The 25,506-nt window shown below is 35.1% G+C and overlaps 1 long non-coding RNA gene across 1 annotated transcript in view; it reads right to left on the bottom strand.

Moving 5' to 3' along the window:
- Positions 1–6,402: 6,402 nt before the first annotated feature.
- Positions 6,403–25,506, bottom strand: part of LOC130455906 (uncharacterized) — an 86,741-nt gene continuing 67,637 nt past the window's right edge. Inside the window, exon 3 of the long non-coding RNA XR_008914175.1 lies at positions 6,403–8,231. This is a non-coding gene — a long non-coding RNA (uncharacterized LOC130455906). The remainder of the gene's footprint in view (positions 8,232–25,506) is intronic.

Genomic DNA, 25,506 nt, shown 5'->3' with positions numbered 1-25,506 from the left:
TTGTGCACAAAGACACTTGTGCATGAAGATTTAAGTGGAAAAGTCGATGCACAGAGACAGACCCACTCTCTCAGCGTTGGAAGCCTGGGTCCAGTGGCACGAAAAGTCGTTACACCTGGAGACTTCCTCAGCTGCAATGGATGGCCGTGTTGTCTTTTGTGCTCCAACACGCCCTAAGCACTCCACAGTGCCTTGCTGCGTCGCCATCTCAGCCGTTGAAACTTCTTGTTGGTTTCTTCCGCCTATTCCGCCAAAACAGTCTTCACATGCTGGGTGAACAAAGCCCTGGTTCACCAGGGGTCCACGACGACCCGATGGCTACCTTCACAAGGTTTAGCCAGCCTGTCGAAGCCGTTGCCCGGGGTGTGGCCGCTTCCGCATGCTAGCAGCTACTGGGAGCCACAAGTGAGAGCTGGGTGTCAGGTGAGGATCAGAGGCTGGAGAGCTGCCCTAAGAGGGCAGGACAAGCCCTCCATACCAGAGATATTACTCCTCCCTGAGCACCCCATGCACCCCTGTTTTTAAATAATATTTTATTTATTCCCCAATTATGTGTAAAACAATTTTAATATTCTTTTTTTTAATGATCATCAAATTTAAAAGTGCCACAAGACTAGAAAGGAGAGCTAATACCCTGGATGGCAAAACCAGGATACAAAATATCTTGACTGGCTAAAGCAATGGGCTGTATATTACATGGTACAATTCAATTGAGATAAATTGAAAGACTTACACTTGAAAATCAAATTCATTAGTATAAAATAAAGGAAGCATGTTTAGAAAGAGAACAAGAGGACAAATATATTAAACAATTACTCTGTAGCAAGTACTATGCTAAGTGCTTCACAAAAAAATAGCTCATTTGATCCTTACAACATAGTCTAGCCCTTAACAGTCTTCTGCTTTAGAACCAATATTTAGTATTGATTCTAAAACAGAAGGTAAGGGTTTTTTGATTGATTTGTTTTACAGGAAGATTAATGTCATGTCTGTATAATCCAGACTACACAATTCTCAGGAAAGGGATTATTTCTTTTATGTCCTTCATATCTAGTATAATAGTTAGAATACAGCAAATATGTGATAAAAAGTTTTCATTGAATTGGATTAAACAATAAAAAATTAATATATGGAGGGAAGCTAGCTAACTAAGTGGATAGAGAGCCTGGAGGCAGGAGTTCATGGTTTCACATCTGGCCTTAGACACTTCTTACCTGTGGGACCCTGGGCAAGTCACTTAATCCCAATTTTCTAGCCCTGGCCACTCTTCTACCTTAGAACCGATAACTTAGCATTGAATCTAAAGATGAAGGTAAGAGGTTGTTGTTGTTTTTTATTAATAGATGCAAATAGGCAAAAGATTTCTTTTTTGGTAGTGTCCTCATTTCATTTCTTTTTTTCCCCTTATGATTATGAAGAGTTTGAATGATGACTGACAGCACAAATGCTTCTTTACATTTGGGCGAAAGGCTTCTAAAGAAGATCCCCTAAATATAATGGCAGTTTATTTACCAGCATCTGTTACAAAGAATTAAAGGATGCAGACAAGATCTTCCAAACAAAGCTACTATTTCTTAATCAACAAAAATGGATTAAATGCCTCCTGTGTGTCAGGCAGTGAGGCTACGATTATAAAAGTGAGACAGCTTTTGCTCTCAGGGAACTCACATACTATTAGATGGATGCAACATGTGCAAATACAGGAATGTATTCCAGGCATGGGGAAGACAATAGAAGAGTACAGAGACAAAAGATGGAGCATCATGTGTGCGGAACAGCAAGTAGGTTAATATAACTGGAATGTAAAGAATATGTAGGGGATAATATACTAAAAGACTAAAAAGGAAGAAAAGGTCCAGGTTATGAAAAGCTTTAAACATCAAACAGAGCAGTTAATTTTTTTTATCCCAGAAGTAACAGGCAGCCACTGGAGTTCATTGGGGGAGACTGAGTGAAATGATCAAACCTGTCCTTTTGAAAAATCACTTTGGCAGCTCTAAGTATGATGGATTGGAAGAGATAGGAACCTGAGACAGGGGGACCATTTAGAAAGCTACTGTAATTGCCCAGGCAAGAAGGAGGTGGCTTATGAGTGAATCGATGGGTACAGACACACACATACACATATGTTATAGATAGACAGAAATAGCAACCTCAAAACTTAACATGAAATCCAAATGAGTGACATTATTTGATTCATTCAGAGATGAAACTTTTCAGAGAATAAGAAACAGGCATAAAACTCAACAACATTTTTATAATGACCTGTTTTCATCATCAATGACAGAGGAATCAACACATTTATCCTCTCACATGTCAATTCCCAAAGTATTACCCAAAGAAGAAATTGTAGTACCAGATTTCAAACTATATTATATTCATCAAAACAATCTATTACTGGCTAAGAAATAGAGTGGTGGATCAGTAAAATAGATTAGGAACATAATACATTGGAGTTAATGACCCTAGTAATCTAATGTTTCATAAACCTAAAGATCAAGTTTTTGGAGTAAGAAACTCACTATTTGCCAAAAAATTCTGGGAAAAGTGAAAAGCAAAAACTAAGTATATACCGATTTATATCGGTAGAGATATAGAAGGTCATAGGAAGTAAAATAGATAATTGCATTAAATTTTAAGGGTATCATATAAACAAAACCAATGCAGACAAGATTAGAAGAAAAGTAAGAAACTGTGGAAAACTTTTAATAGCAAGTGTCTCTGATGAAGACCTAACTTTTCAAATATACAGAGAACTGAGTCAAATTTATAAAAATGAGCCATTTTCCAATTGATAAATGGTCATGGAAATGAACAGGCAGTCTTCAAAAATACTATTATCACATAAAAATATTCTAAATCATTATTGATTAGAGAAATACAAACTCTGTGCCATTTCACACCTATCTGATTTGCTAACATAACAGAAAAAGAAAATGACAAATGCTAGAGGCACTTTGGAAAAATTAGGACACTAATGCACTGAAGTTAGTGGATTTGAGAACTGGTCCTACCATTCAGGAGAACAATTTGCAACTACGCTCAAAGGGCTTTAAAACTTTGTATGCTTTTTGACATGATGCTGTGACTAGGAATGTATATAAAAATATTTATAGGAGCTCTTTTTGAGGTGGCAAAGTTGAGGAAATACCCATCAATTGGGGAATGACTAAATAAGCTGCAGTATATGTTTGTGATGAAATACTGTTTTACTGTAAGAAATGATGAGGCATTTTCAAAAATACTCAGGAAGGATTATATGAAGTGATGCAAAGTGAATTGAGCAGAACCAGGAGAATAGTCTACATAGTAAGAGCAATCCCATACAATGATCCACCATGAATGACTTGGCTCCTCTGAGCAATACCATTCCAAATGATTCATGATAAAACACCCTATCCACCTCTACAGCGAGAATTAATTAACTTGAGCACAAATTGAACCATAATTTTTTTACTTTATTTTTCTTGCTTTTTCTTTGAAACAGAGCTAATATGGAAATATATTTTGTATGATTTCACATGCATAATTGATATCACATTGCCAGCCTTCTCATCAAGTGGGGAAAGGGTAAGACAGAGAGAGAGAATTGGGAACTCAATTAAAAAAAATAAATGTTAAAAATAATTTGTTGTGGTTCAGTCATTCTAGTCATGTCTGACTCTTCACAACCCTATTTGGGGTTTTCTTGGCAAAGATACTTCAGTGATTGCTCTTTCTTTCTCCAGTTCATTTGACAGATGAAGAAATTGAGGCAAACAGCAATAAGTGACTTGGAGGCTAATTTCTAACTCAATTCTTCCTGATTCCAGTTCTAGCATTCTATCCACTGTGACATCTATCCATGATTACAAATAATACATTTATTTAAAAATAAAGAAAAAATGGTACTTTAGAAAGACAACAAAGATGAGAAAAGTGGTTGGACTAGCCCAAAGACACATTGAGGAAATCTGTGCTGAAGGCAATACAATCTTTAAAACACTGAGTCTCTTTACAAGACATAGCTGGGATAGGAAGACAGTAAAAAATAGGAAGCCAAGGACTATATCAATGTAACAACATACCAAAACAATTAGTAGACAGATGTATATATAGCTGTGTGACCAAAAATTATTCCTCTGTAAAAAAGTGTTCTGGGAATATTAATAGTTCATATTGAAAGTCTTGTTCAAAGAATAGCAAGGAAATCAGTATCAATGCTTCTCCAAGAACTCAGATGGGAGGTAAGGAATGAAATGACAGCAAAGGTAGGAAGGGGCCATGGTACCAAGTGTTTTGAATGGCAAACTGTATTTTATATTTACTTTGGTGGTGATAGGAAATCTCTGGAGCTCATTGAATGGAGAGGAGCTAGATTTGCACCTCAGGAGGATCACTGACAATTAAGTAGAGGCTGGACTGGAGTAGGGAGAGACTTAAGACAAGGCTATTAGACAGTTTGCATCAAGGCAATGGCCTTGTCTAGCCTTTTGCAACAAATACACAGTATTGATTCTAAGGGGTTTTTAAAAATTATTTTCTAAGAGTGTTTTTAAAAATTATTTATCTTGGAAGGGAAAATTGAATTATAGAGTTGATTAACTCTGCCTTCTTTCTTTCATCTATATCACTATTCCATCTCCATTAGCAAGTCATAAGATATCAGGTTCATAGATATAGAGCTAGAAAGGACCTTAAAAGACTTAGAATCTAACCTCTCTCAAACCTTCTTCCTCCCATTTGCCCCAACATACTATAACTAACAACACCCTGTTGTTGTTGTTGTTGTTGTTAATATCACTTGACTTCATTTAATCCCAACACAAGTCTGTAGTGGAAACAAAGATTTGAGAATCATTGATGCCCACTTAAGAGCTGGGATCAGAAACAGAGAATACAAGAATCCACAATGGGGTTGGAGAAGGAAACAACAATGAGATCCAAATTTCACCATTCACCATTCATTCCTGTCTCTAAATACATATACATGTCAGTCTGCATCCAAAGGATCCATATGTGTATGATTACGCTACATTGACTGCAAAAATACCACTGTTGTTTCAAGTTTTCCTTTTTCTTGTCTGATTATAATTTGTTTTGAGCTTTTTCTGTAGCGGTTACCGGGTGGCTTTTTTGCATTGCCATTGGAAATAAAGAAACACGGAACTCAAAAGCTTTTTCTAAAATAGTCTGGTCTTTTTGTCTTTTTACAGGAACACCATCAATAGTCACTCTGGAACATTTGCTTAACTTCAAAAGTTATAATTATGTGAGGAATGTTTTCTAAAAACTCAAAATGACTCATAACATTCAGAATGAGGAGGAAAGTAGGAAAACTCTCCCTTTGTGGTCCCAGGATCTAGCCCAACTTAGGTCCAGAGTAATAAATTTGATTGAATTCTAAAGGGATTCAATGAATCATTCATTCATTCATTCACTTATTCATTCAGCAAACATATGTTAACTCACTGCTATATTTAGTGCTGAGAGAGAAGAAAAAGATAAACAAAACAGGGACATTGGCATTGGGGTCCTTAAAATGTGACACTTTTACCCCCTAACTGCTTCCTTTTATGTCATATTCCATTATTTTGTTTATAAGAAACCTTCTTAAATTTCATGTAATAGAAATTATTTTATTTCTAATGATGATCTATATTCCTTGTTTGATTATGAATTCACTCCCCTTGCCCTAGCTGTAAAAACATACCTGAAGGACTTTTTCCTATGTCTATTTACTTCTCTTATGTGGTTTGAGATGTTTCTGTTTTGATATCAATATGCAGTTATATTCATATTAAATATGATTCCTATATAAAAGTCAAATATAGAGAGACAGAGAGACAGTCTTTTTAATGCTTTGCCATCTTGGTATCCCTAGTATAAATTCCATTTGATCACAATGAATGGTTTTTAAAATAATAATGCTTAACATTTATTTAATGGTTACCAAATACTAGGCATTGTGCTAACCACTTTTAGAATTATTACTTTATTTGATCCTTACAATAACCCCAGGAGAAAAGTGCTATTTGTGTTGCCATAATATGTCTTTTACTCTAGTCTTTTCACTAGGATTTTATTTTAAAGTTTTGAATATTCGTTAATGATATTGAGACTAGAGCATTTTTTAAAAATTATTTTATAGCTAGTTCCATTTTCTTTCTGAAATTTAGAAGTTTAAGATTTCCCTTTGGTATTCTCATTAATTAGGGCATTTTATATTTTGGTAGATAATCCCCTTTCCTTTGAATTCTCAGTTTTGTTTGCAAGTAACTTTGGATAGAAAGTTTTGATCATTTTCTGTGATTTCAAACTGTTCATTTTTTAATTAGATTTTCTTGTCTTATTTGTCATAAGGTTGGTTCTAGGTTTATTGATATTTGTTTTTAGTTTTTTTATTACTTAACAGTACCACCAACCAAAAAATTTAAATAAGCAAATGCAAAAAAATTATGCAAAATCACAAACTCCAGTTTTTGTTTATTATTGTGGATCATTATTATTACATAGGGGTTTGGTCTGGTAGAATAATTGAGTCTTCACCTGTATTTGCTTGAATTTTTATTATAGGCTTCCCCTTTTTTCTGTGTATATGCCTTTGAGCTCTGTTTCTTGAATCAATAGATTATGGAGTTTTTTTTTTCCTTAAAGGCCATTCTTCTTTCTTTTGGGGACTTCTTTAGTCCATTCACATTTAATGTTATCAATATTAAAATTGCTTTATTTCATTTGCTTCTTTCGTATTGCTTTTTAAATCCCTTTCCCCTTAAGTGTCTAAGATTAGTTTTGCCTAAATTTCTCTGAGCCTAATCTAGTGTCTGTCTTTCTCCTACTTCCAGCCCTAGTTTGGGAAGAATTTATTGAGTTTTCTCTCTTTTGTTTATTCAGTTATTTCTTTATCTTTTCTTCCTTTCTTAATTAAGTAACATATGAAAATGCCCCCTATTATTTCTTACCCTTTGATTCATTTTCTTAGTTTTATTTAATCGTAATTTTTCTAAATTTTCATTTGTTTTGTTCTCTTTGAGTTTATTTTGGAGTTTACTTTCTGATTATTTGCTTATTATCTTTATTTACTCTAAATGTTTTTTGTGGGTATAAAATATCAGACTTGTGCTGCCTCTTTTAAACAACTTCCATTTTACTAAATGTGATATACCTTGCCCCATCATCATCTCTTTTGTCAGCTTTTCCAAATTGCCATACATAGTGTTTCCTGAGGATAGTGATGAAACAATGCAGGGGGTTGTCCCAAAGCATTCAACTGGCCTTACCCATTACCTTCACCTCAACTAAATTCTCTCACCCAAGCAGTGGTACCTCCTCTCTGGGTCCATCTCTGCTGCCCCTCCCCATGACTCTGGGTGCCAGTTTCCCCTAGAACTTACAAATTCCTGTTCCTGAGTCAGGATGTGGCATGTTATGATTTGTAGCTTGTTTAAAAGGAAGTAGAATCCTTTAGAAATGTAGAATATCAAAGCTGGAAAGGGTCTCCAAGGCCCTATAAGTCCAACAAATATATAAGCATGAATCCGCTGCATAATATCTCTGACAAGTAGCTATCCAACTGCCACATGAATGTTTCCAATAAAGGGATACACATCATTCCTTAAGTCAGCACATTATCATTTTAGATAGCTGTAATTATTAAGATGTTGTTGTTGTTCAATCATTTCAGCCATGTCCATCTCTTCATGACCTCATTTGGGTTTTTCTTGGCAAAGATAATGAAATCATTTATCATTTCCTTCTCCAGCTTATTTTTATAGGATAAGGAACTGAGGCAAATGGGTTTAAGTGACTTACCCAGGGTCACACAACTTGTACATGTCTGAGTCAGAACTGAGTCTTCCTATCTTCAGTATCTAATACGTATAGCTGCCCTGACTATTAGATTGGTTTTCCTCAAATCAGACTTATCCGCAGTGTCCTGGATTCAAATCCCAGCTCTGCTATTTACTTGCTGTATGGAATCACAGAATCTAATAACTAGAAGGAACTTGAGAAATTGTCCAGCCCAATCCCTACAGGAGTTCACTCTACAAACAATTTTTGATAGTTAAACATGATTCCTTTGTTTTAATACCTTCTCTGAAGAAAGTGATGTTTTGTTAAATTTTCTGTTTTTCTTTTTTTTTTAATCTTTTTAACTCTACAGTAGTAATTGCTTGCTTCAGCAAAATGAAAATATTTAGCAGGAGACCCTATGATTCTTTCAGCCAATTGTAATGAAAAGCCAGCCAATCCTGTAACAAAAAAGGAAGACAATTTCCCTATTTTACACAAAATGTACTTTGTATAAACATCACATATTATTTTTAATAGCATTCTAAATAAACCTAGTCTAAGAATTAACAAAAATGCAGGGAAATCAAGCATGGTTTCACTAATTCTTAATGAATCTTTTTGTAATGGCTTTTATAATAACTGATCCTTTGGGGAAAGGGCATCCTTACCTTATGGGGAGATTGGGGATAATACAAACATTTTTAAATTTAAAATTCTGAATCTAATAAAAATTAAACAAAATGACTATTTTCCTTTACAAAGTCAACTGGAAAATAGAATAAAAGAATAGTACATGGAACTATGAATATCTATTAGGTGCAGCTTACTTTTCCTTTTAAGTATATAATAAATTCAACATGTAATCTTCAAAGCTGTCATGCTTCCCTGTTTCCGTCTGGTCCTATTTCTGTTCTCTTCTATGCCTTTAAAAATGCTTTGATGACCCCTTTTCTATCTTTTCTTAAACCAATACCTTCCCACTTCTCTTCCTCCCTATTATACCATTTGCCCCATATGTATAGTTGAGCAAAATGATTGTTTGCATTGTTTAAAAATGTATGCCTTATTCTCAGTCTTGAGTCTATCACCAAGCTCTTGTGCTTCATTAGTCCCTCTAGAACCATGGTAGGTTATTACATTACTAAGATTTGTCTTTCAAAGTTATTTGTCTTTATAACGTTAATGTAAAATTATATTCCTGGTTCTTCTCACTTCATTCTATATCAGTTCACACAAGTCATCCAAGTCTCCTTTGAAATTTTCCCTTCTGTCATTTCTTACAACTCATTAGTATTCCATTATAGTCAAACACGATATTTTGTTTAGCCATTCCCCCCATCTGATAGGCATTCTCTTCTTCTTGGGTTTTTGCCACTATAAAAAAAAGTTTCTATGAACATTTTATCCATATAACTCATTTCCCCGATTCTTTGATCTCTTTAGGGTATGGGTCTACTAGTGACATCTCTGGGTCATGGCACTAAGTTAACTACTCCACATATCCCCATAGCATCTTTGCTCAAAACCATTTTAGCTGATGTTGTAGGAGACGGGAGTGGGGAGAGGCTAATTCAGGCTTCCCAATTCCACCAGTATCCTGGCCTACATCTGAGAATATATGCAAGAATTGAACAGGAAAAGAAGATGTGGATGGGTTAAGATGAGTATTTATTAATATACTAAATGTTGATTACAAGACAGAAGAGCAGTAAAGGCTAGGCAAGTAGAATTAAGTGACTTGCCCAGGTGACTTAACACAGTTAAGAAGTATCTGAGGTCAAATTTGAACCCAGCATCTTTCAACTCTAAAATTAATTCTCTATCAATTGAACCAACTGGTTTCCCCTAAGACAAATATTGTTGAAGGAGTTTATTCCACCTGCTGCATTGGTGTTTCTGTTGTCCTATAGGAAGTACTTAATTTCAAGGGAGTGCTTTCCATAAACTCAAAATAGAGTTAGGTAGAATTTTTTTTTTAGAACTTGAGCTTTCATATGGCCCACACCTGAGAGGGAATCATTTGCCAGGCAGCAAGGTGGAAAAGGGAATAGAGCACTGGATCCAGAGTTAGCAAGAACTGAATTTAAATTCATCCTCAGCTACTTACTAGCTTTGTATCCCTGGGCAAATCATTTAACTACTGTCTGCCTCAGTTTCCTTAACTGAAAAAGGGGGCTAATAATAGCTTCTTTCAGGGTTATTATGAGTTATTATGATATATTAATTGCTAAACACTTAGCACATACTAGGTGTAGAATGTAGTATTTACTTCATGAATGCTTCTTCCCTTCCCTTCCCCACCCCAATAGACATAGCCAGCATTCTCCCTTTATCTCAACACTTTATTTCTTGTCCAACCTGTTCCCCAACTCTCAACAAGACAGGCTAGCATCATCTACTTGGTTTTCATCACTACTTTGTCCAGATCGCCTATTCTCCCATAACCCAATCCCTAGTACCCTTCTACAGAAAATACTGAAAGGTTCCTCTATGCCTTGTATTTCTTTCCTGCTTCCCACAAATAGCATAGCATCTTGTTTGGCATTTTCTGATTATCCAAATCCATGACAAATACTAAATGTATTTTTTTTTCAAAACTAAGGCCATAGGAGATTAGGAAGTTAACCTTTGAAAGCTATGAATGGTGGAAAAAACATATTACCCTTCTGGAAATTTTAAAAGAGGTACGCTATAACACACTACAGGGAAATATGAGTGAAATAGGGGTGAAAAAGAGAACAATATAACAGGTAAAAAGCAATGAACACTTTATAAGTTCAAAAGCTCCTCATAGTTTAATCCTGGACCTAAGCACCAACTACATGATACTACTTCCTAGTCACATTCAAGCTGCTAAGTTTCTGAGCTCTAACTTCCAACTTCAACCCAGAACTCAAGCTCCTACACTGGGCTTCTAATGGTTGGGCATTCATCTTATGTTGGCCAGACTCAAACCTACCACATGTTCTAGGACATTTGCAAAAATGCTTTCATTCTAGCCCCATCTTGTTTTTAATCAGTATTATTTTTCCTAAGAAGGGTATGTCAATCACTTGCCCTATGGGAAGTCATATTTCCCATTCCACCACTCTTTTATGTGTTATCTTCCTCCATTAAAATGTAAACTCCCTGAGAAACTCAGAATATAGAAGCTGAAAGGCCATAGGGAAATTTGGCTTCTCACCATGTCCCTGATTTCCAGATTGCCTCCCTAGCCATTTCAGGAAATGTCCCCTTGGGTGATATTTCATCTACTCCCCTCAAAGAGTTCATTCACTTTGTGTGTTTTCTGGTATATTCTAGTCTGTAGGATTTCTCTGGGTTCTGTTTGCTATCTGTTTAAACATATTTACTTACTTTTTTTTAAAATGGTAAGCTCAAAAGAAAGCTTTTGAGGGAACTCAGAACCAATTCCCCAGGTAGCCACACAGACATACATACAAAACACAAATCATCCTCAGTCCCCAAACCATCCTTGCATATCAGGTCTAAGTATTTATAATAAATGAGAAAGAGACAGAGATTGGGGGAGGGGAGAGACAGAGAGACAGAGAGAGAGACAGAGGGAGAGGGAGAGGGAGAGAGAGAACACTAAGCATTAAATATTTAGGTAGTAAATCCTTTATCAGGATCTCAGCAAGACCTGACCTGTTCCCATTCTCCTTGATTGACTCCCTAATTATGAATATTCCTTCTCAATAGAGCTAACTTCCTTTACTTTTTCTCTGCTGACCCGAGACTCATGTCATATTCTGTTAACGAACATTTGAACAATACAAGGCAATTCCAAGAGTAATGAGGGTGGAAGTAGAAATCCATTCCTTGAATTGCCATTTTTGGTTCCCAGAGTAATGGTCTAGCTAATAAAGCATTTCAGACATAGTTATTTGGTGAACAGCTTATCATTTGAATCTATTTCAATGGGAGCTAAAAATAGAAAAGATGAATTTTAATGGAATCAGTAATGTTGAACTATAATTTAAAATCAACCCAGGATTAATTTACACACTTCTAATGCTATACCAATCAAATTACCAAGGAAATACATGACAGAGCTTGACAAAATAATAAAATTCATTTGGGAGGGGAAAAAAGATCTAGAATATCAGTAGAAATCATGAAAAGAAGTAAGGACAAAAAGGGAACAGCACTTCCAGACCTCAAACTATATTATAAATCAGCAGTCATCAAAACCACCTGGTATTGGTTAAAGACTAGGGACATAGATCAATGGAACAGACCAGACAAGGGAGATTCAGAAACAATAGAACTCAATAATCCAGAGTTTGATAAAGTAGAAAGCATAAATTACCTAAGGAAAAAAATCAATTTGATTAAAAACTGCTGGGGAAATTGGAAAACAATCTGATAGAAATTAGGCTTAGACAAACGCCTTACACCATACTCCACAATATATTCTATATGCACATATGATTAAAGATCATACAAAAAAACACTGGAAGAGAAACCTTTTATATACTTGCCATAGCTATGGGTAACTAAAGTTACTAAAATATGCATACCTGTGGTAGTGAACCTATGGCACACATGCCAGAAGTGGCACTCAGAGCCCTGTGGGCACATGCACCATCACCCTAGCACAGAGCTCACCAGTATTTGTTATTAGAAAGTCAGAGGGACACGGAGCTGGGCTGCTCCCCTCCCTCTATCCATGGGCACATGAGGACATTTCTCACATCACCTGCCCCTCCTAAAAAAGTTTGCCATCATTCATCTATACCCTTTGAATTAGAGATGCCATTACTAGGCTTATAACCCAAGGAAGCCATTGATAAGAAAAAAAAATCCCCATATACTCCAAAATATTAGCAACACTTTTTTTTTAATAGCATAAGGATTAGAAACAAAGTAGATGCCCAACACTGGGGAATGGCTAAGCAAACTGTGGTATGTTAATATAATGGAGACAGCTAGATAAATAAATAGATAGAGTGCTAGGTTTGGAGTCAGGAAGATCTGAGTTCATATCTGGCCTCATTTACTAACTAGCTGAGGGACCCTGGGCCAGTCACTTAACCTCAGTTTGCCTTAATCCACTTGAGAAGGAAATGGCAATTCATTTCAGTATCTTTGCCAGGATGGGGAGAGACTCAAGAAAAATTCGACATGACTAAGCTACTGAACAACCAAGTAATAGAATACTACTGTGCTATAAGAAATGATGATTGCAGAAAATCATAGAAAGATCTATATGGTTGGATGCAGAGTAAAGCAAGCAAAACTGAGTAACATACAGTACACAGTAGCCACCACAATGTAAATAGAAAGAACACCACACTAAAAAATCAAAAATAAGTGAAACAAAATTAAAAAGATCTAGTGGGACACAACTGAAAATACATACGAAGGCATCCCCAAATCTAACCCTGTCTGGAGGTGGGGGCGCCATGGCTGTTACATAGAAAAAGTATGAAAAATATTTGCAATCTTAGTTGTGCTACCCTCTATAAAAATTATTGTCATATGTGATGGTTCTTGGGATAGGAAAAGGGAGGGAGGAATACATAGGCAATACATACATGGTAATGCAACAAACAGAAAATATCAATTAGAAAAATAAGAAATAAAATTAACCAAAGGCATAAGAAAATATCACACTCAGTCCTACCATTACCAATAATATGAGCATGTAAAGAGAGGCACCAATGTACCTGACCTTTGAAAAGCCTGATTCAAGAAACATTTTTCTGATACAGTTGTGTCCTTGAAGTCACATCCAACAGTTTTATGTGAAATCCCTGCCTACATTAGATTTTTTTCCAACAAAAGACTTCAAGGTCCAACTGAAATATTCAAATAAATTCCTTTTGTACCTTCTAATCATATAAGTGGAAAATTCATAGGACTCATTCATCCTCTTTCCCCTTATTTTCCTGTTATCTTATGTGTCCTATGTTAGTCTTAGCGAATTAGAGTCAGAATGTCTCATGCTCAAATATTTGCAATGACAGATACTAGCTGTGTAACCCTGAAAAAGACATTTGCTATCTCTCGGCCTCAGTTCCTACATCTGTAAAATTGGAATAATAATAGTACCTGCTTCCCAGAGTTGCAAGAATCAAATGAATATCTTTTCCTTAATTTCAGCGTTTTCCCTCTGTTGATTATCTCCAATTTATTCTGTACTCCCATTTTTACATAATTGCTTTCAATTTTTCTCCCCCATTAGTCTCTGAATTCCCTGAGATGAGAGGCTGGTTGGGGAGAGACTTTTTTGATATTCCCAGGTTTGAATATAGTGCCTGGTCATAGTAAGTGTTTAATACATTTTGTTGATGAACACATATGAAGAATTGTGTAAACTTTAAGGAGCTATGTTAAATGCTACCTATCATTATTAGTATTATACCTCTAAGTGTCTTAGATACTAAGTCATAGATGGGAAAAGATCTTCACTGGTCGAAGAGTTTCCTATTACCTCCCTGACCCTTATCTCTTGACTTTTTCCTTTGTCTTTCTGTCTCCCTTTTCCTGTCTCTCCCTACAACCTTTTATTTCCCTCCCTTTCTTTTGCCTCTCCATTCTCTTTTTGTCAGTTCCCCTTCCTTTCCCTCCTTCTCTCTTTCTACTCATATCCGCCCCCCACAGTATCCCCCCTTTCAACCTTTCTTTCTTTGTTCCTTGAATGGAATGGTTTTGCACCTTATCCAATTCTGTTTCCGATATCCTGATGCTGTGGGGCTTTCTGTCCCTGTGTTTTTCTCATGCTAGTCAGCATGAAGGATATGTCTCAGTGATGTATATTTTTGAAATCTACAAACCTTACAAATGATTTTACATTTTATCTAACCTACTAACTTAAATTTCAAAAGAGAATAAATGACCGTTTCTTACCAGTTTGACATTGTGTGTGTGTGTGTGTGTGTGTGTGTGTGTGTGATAAAGCAGTTAGGTGGCACAGTGGATAGAATGCTGTGTCTGCAGTCAGGGAGACTCATCTTCCTGAGTTCAAATCTGACTTCAGAGACTTAATAGCTATGTGATCCTTCACAAGTTATTTGATCCCTCTTGCCTCAGTTTCCTCATCTGGAAAGCTATCTGGAAAAGGAAATGATGAAACATTCCAGTATCTTTACCAAGAAAATCCTAAACAGAGTTACAAAGGGTCAAACACAACTAAAGCAACTGAATAACTTCAAAGTCAACTTGACCTTGAAAACAGATTTGAAATTTTTAGACCACTCTTGACTACAATTATTATCAGTTATAGAGTTGTTTTGTATTTAACCTTTTAAAAAATTATCCGAACGGCCAATCCCTACAGAGCCACTTGGTTAGCTATGTGATCAATTGCATGTGGTTTCTTAAGCTGACTGAACACAATGGGCTAACAATTTCCTAGTTTGTCATTCTTTACTTCATAAACATTTTTGTCATATAGTCAATCCTCAAATTTCCTGAGGGAAATTAACTCCTAGAAAACTGAAGGAAAGTTAAAAATGCAAATATGGGAAATAGGGGCTTAGGTTCCCACAACCACCAAAAACTATAATCTTTTGCAGGAGATTGCTGAAAATATACTTTTCTGCATATAACTCTTTATAACAAGACATTAATTCTGATACTATGCACTTTTCTTAACAAGGTAACTATGAAATAAACCTCAAAATGCAGAGGAGAGGAGAAACAATGGACGCTGTCAGGTCAGTGATGTCAGAAGAACCCTAAGGTAAAAAAAAAAAGGAAAGGGGCAACCTACCAACTCTAATTTCCCTTCCTTTCTGTGGTTAGCTTGTTTTCCAATGGAAAGCAAGAAGGATCTCCTGGGAAGTGTAGGCACCCCATCAAGGAGGTAGCTACCCTCTGGGTCCTGAGAGTTCTGAGCAAGCATGCAGGAGTGACCATAATCTCATTTACCCACAAACTTAGCTGCTTTGCCATTTTTTCAGTTCCCTCATTGCCAACTCGAGAGATTACATGAGCACTTTTTGAAGCCTGTTCAAGAACACTTTTCCAAATACTTTCCTTCTTTTTGCAAATATAATGACTAGCTGATTCATTAGCACCAGACGCCATGCCCACAGAAGTTTATCTAACACCTTTATTTTCTCACTAAGGCACATCACTGACTTTGTACACTTGGACTTGGAACCCAAAGGACTTGCACTATGCTTTGGGGGCATGATTGCAACCCAAAATTGTGACACAAAACTCGAGTTTTAAAGGCAACCAATGAAAATGCAACAAATGCATAGGGAGCTCTTCACCCGAAAATGGGAGGGGGAACAAGACCAGTGAAGCACCTAATAGGATTTCAGCTGCTCCACACACTTAGTCGCTCCACAGCTGTTCCATCTTACCTCATTTTTTCTCTCTAAAGTATGTTCTTCAAATGTGCACAGCTGACAATGTGAACATGGAAATGAGGTTACTAATATAATCTCACAATTGCTTGAAGTCATCAGAGTTAAATGTGTAAGTGCTGAGGATTGACAAAATATTTTCTGAAGTTTAAAGAATTATCATCAAGTCTTATAAGACAGTACAGCATGTTATCACCTCCAATAAATTATAAAGAACCATGCAATCCAGGTCAGAATTCCCCAGTTGGAATCCTGACTTCCACGCCTGATAGCTATTGGAATCTAGTCAAAGAATTATCCCTTTGTATATGTGACCTAAGGAAAATAATCATTTTATAGAATCAGCTGAACAAGCTGTGGTATATGATTGCAATGGAATACTGTTGTGACAAACAGGATGATGAAAAATGTTGGAAAGAGTTCTATGAAGTGATTCAAAGTGAAATGAGCAGAACCAGGAGGATGTTGTACATAGTAATGGCAACTATATTAGCAGCATGATGATCAATTGCTAATGAAATCTATTACCAGCAATGCAAAGCTCCAGAAGAACTTCTGGAGACTCATAATGAAAAAGGCTAACCACCCTCAGAGAAGAAACTGAAAGGATCTGAATGCCAATTGAGGCAGACCATTCTTCACTTAATTTCTTCCATGAATTTTTCTCTAGTGTGATATGTCTTCATTCATAACATGGAAATATGTGTCATATGATAATACATGTCAATTTAAATTACTTGCTTTCTTGGGAATGGGGGAAGAAGAGAAAATGAATCACAAAATAACATTAAAAGAATTATTGAAAATTTTACCAACGTGTAATCTGAAAAACAATTTAAAAAAAATTTTTATAGAATTATAGAAGTTAAATGACTGCCCAACATCTCCCACACCATAAGAAGCAAAATGGGATATGAGTCTATGTGTTCCCAACCTTCTTCCTTTGAACAGCACTGCCTGTCCCTCAGGATTATTGGGAGAAAAGTATTTTCCAATAATCTAAAGCTACATTGTTTTATAGATGTTTGTGTCTTGATTGATTGAATATATGTATATTTCCACACACAAAAATCTCTGGCTCTAAACTACCTTTCTAGATTTATTTTATATTATTCCCTTTCACACAATCTCTATTCCAAATGAGACTAGTTGCTGTTACTCAAACTAAGCAATTCATCTTAGTAAAATTATTGAGAGCAAAAACTTATTTTTTGCTTTTAATTCTCCATACTTAACAGAATGCTTCCTTACATATGTTGTTGCTTAATAAATGTAAATTGAATCAAATGTGTGTGTGTGTATGTGTGTTGTCAGAATCTCTCTTCCACCCCTCAGCATTCAATCATTGGTTCTAGTTCACAGACATCATGGGGGGAGGCAACTCCTTTGGAGAAGGGAACCAACTCCCACCCACAAACAAGTCATTCTAGCTAAAGCAGCAAGGCATCCTAGAATAAACAGAGGAGTCATCATGCACCACACAAATTAGGCCACTATGCCCTCCTCGACCAGCATCTCCTCTCAGACTCTGATGGAAATAACTCAGGACCCTGAACAAAGTTCCTTAAGAACAGCAATGCTTCCAGGCAAGTATCTTCCAGCATGGCCACTGCTCCTACAGGCGCTACAACCATAGCTCTTTCCAATCCAGAAATTAAATCTCTTGCTATCAAAGTCTTTGGCACTTGAAAAATGGTTCAATATCCCAAAATGATATGATTTTGTCAGTGGAAATGACACTAAAAAAGAGGCATTAATATCATCTGCTTTTCTGCCATATCCTAAAAGCTATGAGACCCTTCCATCGTATTTGTAGCTGAAATCTTCTAAATGTGCTGTATTAGCATGTAAGTTTCTTAGGAGAAAAAAAAACTGTTTTATTTGTCAATTTGTATCTTCTAGCACAGTGTTTAACACATAAGTCCTTTATTCCAGTAATCATCAAAACAATCTGGTACTGGCTAAGACATAGAATAGTAAATTAATGGAATAGATTAGGGGTAAATGACTTTAGCAATCTAGCAACCTAAAGCTCCCAGCATTTGGGATAAGAACTCACTATTTGACAAAAACTATGAAACAGTATGGCAGAAACTAGGAATAGACCAATACCACACACCCTATACCAAAATAAGGTCAAAATAGGTATATGATTTAGATATAAAGAGTCATACCATAAGTAAACTAGGGGAACAGAATAATTTACCTGTCAGATCTAAGGAGAAGGGAACAACTTATGATCAAGCAAAAAATAGGGAACTTTATAAGATGTAAAATGAATAATTTTAACTATATTAAAAAGCTTTGGTATAAACAAAACTATTGATTAGAAGGGAAACAAACTGGGGGGGTGTTATAACAAATTTCTCTGATAAAGGTCTCATTTCTCAAATTTATAAGACTACAAGTCATTTTCCAGGTAACAAATAGTTAAAGGATATGAACAAGAAGCTTTCAGATGAAGAAATCAAAGCTATCCATAATCATATAAAGAAGTTCTGAATCACTCTTGATTAGAGAAATCCAAATTAAAACAAATCTGAGGTTGTTTTACCTCATACCTATCAGATTGGCTAATATGTCAGTAAAGGAAAGTTATAAATGTTGATAGGGATGTGGCAAAATTAGAATACTCATGCATTATTGGTGGACTTGAGGGAAATTTGGGATTATGTCCAAAGATCTATAAAACAATGCATACCCTTTGATCCAGTAATACTACTGGTTCTATATTCCAAAGGGACTTTTTAAAAGTGAGGAGAAAGAATCTACTTGTACCACAATGTTTATAGTAGCTCTTTTTGGGGTGGCAAAGAATTGGAAATTGAGATGTCTATCAATTAGGGAATGGCTAAACAAAGTGTAACATATGCTGGTGATAGAGTACTATTGTGCTATAAAAATGATGAACAGAATGATTTCAGAAAGAGCTAGAAAGACCTAGACGAACTGATGCAGAGTGAAATAAGCAAAACCAAGAGAACGTTGTAAACAGTAACAATATTTTGGAATAATAAACTGTGAAAGACTTCGCAATCTCAGCAATGCAATGACTCAGGACAATTATGAAGGACTTATGACAAAGAAGGCTAACCCACCTCCAGAGGAGTCAGAATGCAGATCAAAACATTCTATTTTCCACTTCATTTTATTTGGTTATTTATTTTGGGGTTTTGTTTTTATGAGTATTCTCTTACAACAATAACCAACATGGAAATATGTTTTGCATGATAACACATGTATAACCCAAATTAAATTTCTTACCACCTCTGAGAAGGGGAAGAAAAGGAGACACTTTGAATCATATAAACTTTAGAAAACTTATGTAGAAAATTATTATATTAAATTGGTAAAATAAAATATCTTTTCAAAAATGCTTTATTCATTTTTACTCATTCATATACATGTTTTTATATGTTTATGTGTACATATGAATGTAAATATACACATACATATATTGTTCACTGAGACAGACTGGATAACATGAGATTGTTATCAACTGCACTTTCTACTTTGTTTTTAGGTCTATGGGTTGATATTTATAATGATAAGACCTTGATTTCATTATCCCTTTGCCTAAGCAATTTATTGACTCTTCTTATAAATGATATAATCCAGTTGCTAAAATAAAAGTAACTTATTATCTAGGACTTATAACAAAAGTCCTTCCAGGTTCTCCATCATGAATTTAAGGACTACATTTGTGCGTTTTCATAGAATAGAACCACATCAAGAGTGACAAGTGTTTTACTCCAGAAAATTGGAATGTAAAGTGATAATAACACTGCCTTCAGTAGCATAGAAACAATTGAGCCTAGTACCTAGTTATCAGAATTAATTAGTCAACATGGAAAACTCCCAGACTCTTTGCTGTAGATGCAACCCATATGAGTTATCCCCTTGTTAGTTCTACCTTCCCTACCACTGCTGAACTTATCTTTAAATACTAATTTTGGAATCTGTTCAATGCCACTTGCTCTAAGTATAAAACTTGCTAGTTATAGCTCTAATGAAATGACCTAACTTGATTTAGCATTCAAGGACCTAGCATGGATTACAGTGAAAACTCATTCAGATGAAAATTCTAAACTATAGAATAGAAGCAACAACTGGAATTTGAATAGAAGGAGCATGAAGAGGAAAAGAGACAACAGGAAACAAAACTATATAATCAGATCAATATGCTACCACAGACAGAAATGGCATGCTAACTTTTTCTACCAGAAAGAAAGAAAGAAAGAAAGAAAGAAAGAAAGAAAGAAAGAAAAAAAGAAAGAAAGAAAGAAAGAAAGAAAGAAAGAAAGAAAGAAAGAAAGAAAGAAAGAAAGAAAGAAAGAAAGAAAGAAAGAAAGAAAGAAAGGAAGGAAGAAAGGAAGGAAGAAAGAAAAGGAAACTGAAGATTTAAAGGAAGGGCTCTGGATCCAGAGTCAGAGGCTTTGGGTTCAGAACCTGGCTCCCCGTGTGGGTTTTTTTTTTACCTTATTTCTATCTTGATTTCCTCACATCTGTAAAAAGAAGTATTGTCTTGAAAGAACCTAGGTACTCTACATCTAATGAACTAAATAAAGATCTAGGCCATCCTCAGTCAAAATAAAGTTAGAGATTTCCAGAGCTCCCCTAGTCCAATCTATACCCAAAAAAGAATTGCCTCTATATACATCATAAATGACAAGGGGTTATCCACAGTCCAGCTAAAGACCTCCAGTAATAAAGAGCTCATTCTCTGCCACACCAGCCTTTTTCTCTTTGAAGCAGTTGTAATTTTTACATATTTTCCTTAAATCTACCTTTTTTTTTTTTACCAATTCTACCTATTGCTTCTAGTTCTAGTTTATGAAACCAAGTAATCATTTCTTGGCCTTTTAACTAAGGAGCCAACTAGAATAAATTTAATCCTTCCTCTACCTGACCTCCTTTGAGAATACTTCTATCCCTTCTTTACTTGCTTTTATTCATCTTTCCCTCTAGAAATCTTGCTATCATTTCCATAAAGAATTGGTTCTCTATTCCTTCTAGAATGTCTGCCAAGGGATCTAATAAATTAATTTTTGTTAATGAAAAGACCTATCCCTTCTCCCAAATAGCATCTATATTAAGTATTCACTCCATATCAGAGTAGAAACAGGATAATCAAGTCATAATAGAGGTAGCATGGCATAACAAATAGAAATAAATTCTGGAAACTGGGTTCTGGGTTCAAATCCCACCTATGACACATATTGACTATATGTTCTGGGGAAAGGCATTTAACTTTTCAATACTCTAGGCTCTAAGACTAATATAAAAGGTGCTGACTTGCATCAATAAAAGGCATTTTCTTACCAGGGTATTTCCTATACCAAGCAAGTATTTTAGGGGAAACAGGACCTTAAGAGACATTCTGTAAACATGCTACAGAAGTATGTGGACCTTAGTGATGCAGGAGCTTCCTGGATGCACTGCCACCCTTCCCCCATCACATTGTCATCTGGAACGATCCTTCCCATATGTGAAACATGATCTTGGTTCTTTGCTAACAAATAAGAGGGCTGTGTAGAGCAGATGATTTTTCCTGTCTCATTCTTCTGACCAAGGAAAAAATGTTTATATAGCTTAGAAGATATTTCCTCATCAGCTTGGTGTTGAAAATGCTCAAGAAAATGTCTGAGTCAGCCATAATGCAGAGTTGATGTTTCCAAATGTTAGTCTCAGGAAATTCATAATGAATTCAAGAGCACTACTAAATTCCACAGGACACAAAACCAGAGCCTACGACTGTGACGATTCTATTATGTCCTTCCAGGAGCTTTCCATCTACCCTCCTGGCAACTGAGAGTTTGGGGAGTTGTCTAGTCTTTGCATAAAGAAAAGCATATAGCTCAATGACAGGTATCACAAACCATGATTTAAATCAAATGATTAAAAAAAATCCCCCCCCAAAAAGCTGAATCTCAAAAACTTCCAAAAACTAAAAAAAAAAAAAAACCTACCTAAAATTTAAAAAAAATCCCCTCTAAAAAAAGTACTGGAGTGAGCAACTTGTAAAAGTTCTACTTTGAAAAGCAAACATTTAAAAATATTTGATCCATGCTCCTGTTTTGTATTATGGTCCTTCTCAAAGTGTCCCCATTAGATCATTGTTATTGTTCAGTTGTCTCAGTTGTGTCTGACTCTGTGACACCATTAGAGGCTCTCTTGGCAAAGATACATTTCCTTCACCAGCTCATTTTCCAGATGAGGAACTGAGGCAAACAGGATTTTTGCCTACAGGCTATCTCTTCTGTGGTAGGAGAAAAGAAACAGGTTTTACCTTGTCTCCTCTGGAATCCTGATAGGCATATCTTTTCAGATATGATCAAGTTGTTGATTTATTTTACTTTATTTGTTATAAGGAAAGGTACTAATGGGTATTGGGGCAGTTAGGTGGAACAGTGGAATGAGTGACAGGGCTGGAGTCAGAAAGCCTCATCTTCGTGAGTTAAAATCTAGCCTCAGATACTTACTAGTTGTGGAATCCTGGGGAATTCATTGAAGCTTTGTCTGCCTCGAGTTACTCAACTGTAAAATGGTGATAATAGCACCTGCCTCCCAAGAGTTGTTGTGAGGATAAAATGAGAAAATTTTTAAGAACTTAGTACAGTGCCTGGCATATTATAGGTGCTTAAACTTGTTGCCCGCCCCCCCCCCCCCTTTCCTTGGGATAAATGCCCACTAGTGGTTTAACTGAGTCAAAGATAGGCAGATTTTAGTTAGGCTATTTTAAAAGTATAATCCAAAACCATTTGATATAATGTTCAAACCATTTCGTGGCTCCAGCACTAGTAAATTAGTATGCCTACCTTACCACAGACCCTCCAACATTTATTGTCATTTATATGAGTATGAAGTAATTTATACATCTCTTATCATAAATGATATGGAAGATTCTTATGGTTATTAATGGTTTGAATTTCTTTTGAAAATTACTCTTTCTAATAGGGACAAGAGGAGAGTTTTCCCAGTAAGATCAGGAGTGAAACAAGGATGGTCATTATCACCATTTTTATTCAATATTGCACTAGAAATACTATTTATAACAATATGGGAAGAAAAATAAATTTGAGGAATTAGAAAAAGCAATGAAGAAACAAAACTATCCCTCTTCTTCAAGATGATATGATAGTGGACTCAGAGAATTAACTAAAAACCTAGTTGAAATAATGAGCAATCTTAGTAAAATTTAAGGGTATAAAGTAAACCCACATAAATAATCAGTATTTCTAAATATTACTAACAATAGAAAATTTCTATTTAAGATAACAAGAGATAATATAAAATACTTTGGAATGTACCTGCCAAGATAAACCCAAGGAATTTTATGAACTCTGTTACAAAACACTTTTCACACAAATAAAGTCGAATCTTAGAAACTGGAAAATATTAATTTCTTATGGTTGAGCAACTATAATAAAAATTATTATTTTACCTAAACTAATTTACATATTCAGTGCCATATAAATCAAACTGCCCCAAAATTATTTTATAGAGAAAGAAAAAATAACAACAATTCATCTAGAATAACAAAAGGTCAAGAATATCAAGGGAATCAATGTAAAAAAACAGTGTGAAGACTTAGGAGTACCAGATATCAACCATATTACAAAGCAATAATCAAAACAATCTAGTACTGGCTAAGAAACAGAGTGGTGAATCATTCAAATAGATTAGGTACACAATACCTAGTAATAAATGGCCATAGTAAGTTATTGTTTGATAAATCAAAAGATCTAAGCTTTTGGAACAAGAACTTGCAATTTGACAATTAGAGAGAATTAGAGAATGAGAAAATTAGAAAATAATATGGCAAAGATTGACAGACCCCTTGTGATGTACCAAGATAAGGTCAACATGGGTACATCATTAAATATAAATGGTGATACAATAAGCAAATTAGGGGAACATGGAATAGTTTACCAGTCAGATCTATGGATAAGGGAAGAATTTAGTTTGAAAAAAGAGAGGACATTATAGGATATAAAAATAGACAATATTTAATAGATTAAATTGAAAATGGTTTTATACAAACAAAATCATTGCAACCATAATTATAAGAAAACTAGAAAACTGGGGGGAAATTTGCAAGTATCTCAGATAAAGGTCTCATTTCTCAAATATATAAAAAACAAAATCAAATTTATAAAAATAAAAGCTATGTTCTAATTGAAAAATGGTCAAAGGATATGAACAGGCAGTTTTTGGATAAAGATATGAAAACTATTTATAATCATATAAAATGCTCTAAATTACTCTTGTTTAGAGAAATGCACATTAAAACAACTCTGTGGTACCACCTCATACTTATCAGATTGTTCAATGTGACAGAAAAGGAAAATGATAAATGTTGGAAGAAATGCAGAAAAATTGAGAGACTAATACACTGTTGGTGGAGTTGTAATCTCATCCAGCCATTTCAGAGAGCAATTCAAAACTGTGTCCAAAGGACTATAAAGCTAAGCATACCTTTAATCCAGAAATACCATTTCTTAAGGTCTGTATCTAAAAGAGGTTTTTTAAAAAGAGTGGTGGGGATAGAAAGGACACATTTATATAAAAATATTTATTGTAGCTCTTTTTGCAGTAGCAAAGAATTGGAAACTGAAGGATGTCTATTATTTGGGAAATTGCTGAACAAGTTTTGTTATATGATTATGATAGAATACTATTGTATTATATGAAATGATGAACAAGATAATTTCAGAAACATCTGGGAAGAATTACCTAAACTGATGCAACATGAAATGAGCAGAACTAGAAGAACCTTGTACACAGTAATAGCAAATTTTTTGATGAACAACTGTGAATGACCTAGTTATTCTCAGCAATGGAAATGATCCAAGACAATCCCAGAGACTCAAGATGAAAAATGCTATCTGCCTTCCAGGAAACAACTGATGGAGTAAGAATACAGACAAAAAAATTCTATATTTTACTTTCATTCCCCTTATTTTTTGATGATCTCTTCTACAAACTAATATGAAAAAATGTTTTACATGATTGCACATATAAAATCTATATCATATTTTTTGCCATCTCAGGAAAGGGGGTGGGGTGAAATGAGGGAGAGAGGAAATAGGAGAGAATTTGGAGTTCAAAAAAAATTTTTAAATGAATATTAAAGAATTGCTCTGACAGTTGGGTAAAAATAAAATATTTTTAAATTATGTTTTCAAATTTTCTTCTAATTACACGGGTATAAAATTCATATATGTATGTATCTTGGGTACCAGAACTTTATAAAAAAATTGTTAACCAGTTCTTTGACTTTCTTTTTAGGTTTTGGATTCCCAGGATGACAACTGCATCCTCTCACATTTAAGTAGTTTGATTTCTCCTTCATTACTCAATTTACAGGGTCATTTTTTATTTTAAGGACAAAATGGGAAAAACCTTT

Source organism: Monodelphis domestica, chromosome 8, assembly GCF_027887165.1.
Source record: "Monodelphis domestica isolate mMonDom1 chromosome 8, mMonDom1.pri, whole genome shotgun sequence".
NCBI lineage: Eukaryota > Metazoa > Chordata > Mammalia > Didelphimorphia > Didelphidae > Monodelphis > Monodelphis domestica.
This window is presented reverse-complemented; position numbering and strand designations above follow the sequence as displayed.